The sequence below is a fragment of the Triticum aestivum genome, chromosome 1A (assembly GCF_018294505.1).
Source record: "Triticum aestivum cultivar Chinese Spring chromosome 1A, IWGSC CS RefSeq v2.1, whole genome shotgun sequence".
Lineage (NCBI taxonomy): Eukaryota > Viridiplantae > Streptophyta > Magnoliopsida > Poales > Poaceae > Triticum > Triticum aestivum.
The window spans coordinates 459397632-459402138 of NC_057794.1; positions in this window are offsets into that span (position 1 = coordinate 459397632).

Sequence of the window (4507 nt, forward strand, 5' to 3'; positions counted from 1 at the left end):
CCTAGATTGGCTAGGTGTCACTTGGGAGCCTCCGACAAGATTGTGGAGTTGAACAAAGGAGTTTGTAAGGGCAAGGAGATCGCCTACTTCGTGAAGATCTACCGCTAGTGAGGCAAGTCCTTCGTGGGCGACGGGCGTGATGGAATAGACAAGGTTGCTTCTTCGTGGACCCTTTGTGGTTGGAGACCCCCATGGACTCGCGCAACCGTTACCCTCCGTGGGTTGAAGTCTCCATCAACGTGGATGTACGATAGTACCACCTATCGGAACCACGACAAAAACATCTGTGTCTCAAATTGCGTTTGAATACTCCAAACCCTTCCCTTTACATTCTTGCAAGTTGCATGCTTTACTTTCCGCTGCTCATATACTCATTGCATGCTTGCTTGATATGTATTGTGTTTGTTAAACTTGTGCTTAAACTCCACTTAAACTTAAGAATATTAAAAACTGCAACTTTTGGCACTTAGTGTCTAATCACCCCCCTCTAGACACCTCTTCTCGATCCTTTCGATTGGTATCAGAGCATTGGTCTCCATTTCCTTGGTTTAAAAACCACTGGAGGAAGATGGATGTGTCTACTTTGGGGTGTAACATCCCAAAATTCTAAATTTTGGAATGTTATAATAAATAGATAGATTGATTGATTGTTTGATTGTTGTGTGATTGATTGACTGAAATTCGAAACTTTTTGATAGTTAAATGAGAGGGAATAAAAGGACTTTCCCAAACTTCCATTTTGCATTTATGATCTCCGGGAATTCAAATTCTTTTCACCACGAAATCCTGGAGAGAAGATGACATGACTTCTTCCAATTATTTAAATGACAAGGGGTGTTGAAAATATTTGAATTTCATTTGAGAATATTTCCAATTCTGAAACTTTATGCAACTCAATGATTTTCACGAGCGAAGATAAAATGACTTCTTCAAATTATATGAAATATGAGTTGGGAGTTTCAAAGGATCAATTTCAAAGTCCTTTTGGAATTAATTTCAATTTGGATTTATTTGAGTTTTATTCAAATTATTTTTCTCCAAAAATAAAATATATGGAAAATAGGGTAACATGATTCCCTACATTAGAAAATTGGAGAAAAATTATTTTGAAATCATTTTGGTATTTTTAGAATGATTTTTGTTGGATTTTCATAGACCAGTAGCACTCTTTGATTTATCTGATTTTGTGAGGATTTTATTTGGCATATTAAAAATGTCCATGTTGTAGAAAATCTTTTTCTGCAAATTTTGGTATATTATATGCCTATGTAATTTTTTTTATTTCTGTTTGTTTTTATTTGTTTTGTTTGTCTGGAAAAAAATCTTTAAAAAAACTTTTCCCCGACTGGGCCAGCCCAGCTCCTGCCTGGCCGCGGCCCAGCCCAGCTCGCCATCGCCCCGTCCCCGATCTCCCGCGGGAGACCGACTCCCGCACGGGAGCGCCGCCGCCGGAGTCCGGCCGGACTCCACGTCCTCCTCGCTTGACCCCTCCTCCACGCCACATCCTCCCCTCCCCCTTAAATAGCGTGGGCCCCGGGCCCCTCTCCCTCCCTCGCTGCACCGCCGCCGCACTTTCTGCCGCCGCTGCCGCATGAATCGCGTTGTCGCCGCTTGCGCCCGCCGCCGTCGCCCCGTGCCGCCCGCGCCGCCGCAGTCCGTCGCCCCGACGCCGCACCGCTTGCCGGAGCTGCCGCCCCGTCCTGCTGGATTTCGCCGCCGCCGCGCCGAACCTCGCCGGACTTCGCCCGCCGCTTAACTGCCAAAAACCGTGGTAAAAACCACCTCCGATCGGTTCGATCTAGATCGGTTTTTTTAAGAAAACCATTTATTTTAATTATTATTATTTAGCGGACGTTCTCTATTTAGAATCCTTAGCGAACGGTTTTCGTTGCATATGCTTCTGTAGCGAACATTCGTTCGATAGGATTTTCTTTTTATTTTAATTTCGGCTAGGGACCTATCCGTGATGATTTTATTTACAGATTAGTCCCTCTATTTCAAACAACCACATCTTTCTGCTCGTTTATCCAAATCCAACGAAACCGACGCCCACGTCTTTGTTATGATCTCCTCTATCCAGTAATCGAACTCAAACATGTTTTTGAAAAGTTTAAAATTTGAATTAGATCAGATTTGAATTCAAACTTCGTTTGACCATAACTTGAGTTTCATAGCTTCGTTTGAGTTGATTCTTTTTGCAAATCGAAGCTCTTGACCTAAACTTTCTGATAAGGCCAAATTCACATAATTTTGGTACTGTTAGAAACTGTTTTATGTTGCAAGAGTTATTTGCTTGGTTTTGATGTTTTCCGAGTCGTCTTCTTCGTTCTTTCTGATCTTTTGAGTGATTGCTTATGTGTGGTTACTATTGCTTGCTTACGATAGATTGACCGGAGTGTGACGAGTAGAACTATGAAGAGTTATGAGTGTGAATCATCTTCATCAACATTGCAGGCAAGTTCACACTTTGATCATATCCCCTTTCATACCCAGTTTTATGCATTAGTTTCACCCTCAAACATTGCATGAGTAGGATTGATAACATGTGGGTATTGGGAAGTAGTTGATGAGGTAGGAACCTATTGCCCTGCATTCAAACCTTGGGAGTTACTATTACGTTATGCTTATAGTGCCATGCTATGCTCGTAGACGTGGATTGGGTTTTGAGAGTATTCATGACAGATGTGAGATTGTTAATTAATGGTTTACTTAAGGTGGCAACTTAAACACACATCTGGGTGGATTGAGGTACCTGGGTATTCCAGGATTGCGTGTCTAGGAACCTGGGTAGACCAGGATTGCCTGTTTTTTGTGGACCGCCACCCAGGCTCAAAGGGATCATGAGATTTTTCATACTAGAAACTTCCGTGTGCAGCCACAAGCTATTATGGGCTCTAGCATAGTTGATTAAGTCGTGCGAACTCTTACAGGGTAGACTAGCAGATGTAGGGGAAAGTAGGTGTAACTGTCTATCCATCGTAAGGTGCTAGCACTTCTGAAAGACTATGTCTCGGTCATCCGTCTTCTCAAACACCATGTAGTGCGAGAAACCAAATGGAGGCGATCGAGTCTTGTGGGAAAAAGTGCGCAAACCTCTGCAGAGTGTATAAACTAATCATGATTAGCCATGTCCCTGGTTATGGACATCTTGAGTTTCTAGTACCTGGATTATCATGTGAATCTCAACATGTTACTCTAAAATTTAATTTTGTTGGGTTTTGTTTAATGATGATGCTTAATTGGGATTGAGAATGCTGTCAACCATTCTCAATGTTTAACAACCACCATGATAGTTAAATAAAATTTATTCCTTTGTAGTAGGGAAAAATTGGCTTTTCGCAAAAACCTTATAACCATAGAGCTTTTCCACCAGCCATATATGCATGTAGTGATAGCCATTGTTCATCATTTCTCTCTATGGTGTGAATTTGCCAGTACATTCAATGTACTGACCCTTTGTGGCTGCAACGTCTCATGTTGCAGGAATCTTACGACGAGTAAGTGATACGTTAGGGTTATGATTTCTACACTCAACTTTGCCGTTGGTGTTGATGGGAATCCACAACCTTGTTACTTCCGCTATTTGGATTGAGGTAATAGTATTTACGTTACTTATACATGTGATTTACCTCTGTTATAAATCCTCGAGTACTGTGTGTGTCAGCATACCGATCCAGGGATGACACTTAAGCAAAGAGACTTGATCCATTCGGGTCAGGTCGCTACAAGATGGTATCAGAGCACATGTTGACTATAGGACGTGACCCCTAGAAACTGGCAAGCCCATAGGAAAGATTTTTCTCTACAACTTTCTTTTCAAAAGGATCTTTTACCTCTCTTCTCTTTTGAGCTTATTCAAATATACCCTTTTAGTGAGACCATACCCCTTTTCATTTTTTGACCACTCGAAAATTCGGCTGATGAGACCACTCCAAGAAGTACAAGATATGGGACCACTAAGACCACATCAGAATGAAGAGGATTTTACCACATATTATAATGATGGAAACTACAACGGTTGAAGACTCCGAAGACTAGGGGAATCTGAAGGCCCTGTAGAATTTTCCAGATTTGTATGACCTAGGAAGGCACCCCTTATGGAACTTGGCACACTAAGGAAGCCGTCAATACTTGAGATCAAGGTGTATCAGAGAAATACCGAGCATGGAGAGTTAAAAACATCAAAGTTTTGTCAAGAAAACCCTAAGGCAGGAGATATCAACTATGGAAGATAGCTCATGGCAATGACAAGGGCGGAAACACGGTTATCCGTGATGTCATCGCCACTGATACTATGGTCACCGAGCTGAGCTAAGCATGCATTTCTTCGGAAGGATTGGATCGTAGAAGGCTGATGGAGCATCTATCAGCAAAGGATGCAGTTTTAACCTTAGCTGGTGTATCACCAGGATCTGGAGAATTACATCAGGAATTTTAAGACGGACCCGCAGGAAGCCATATTTTGACAAGGAAGCATTTTGTGAACAACTCAGGTCCAAGAAGCTGA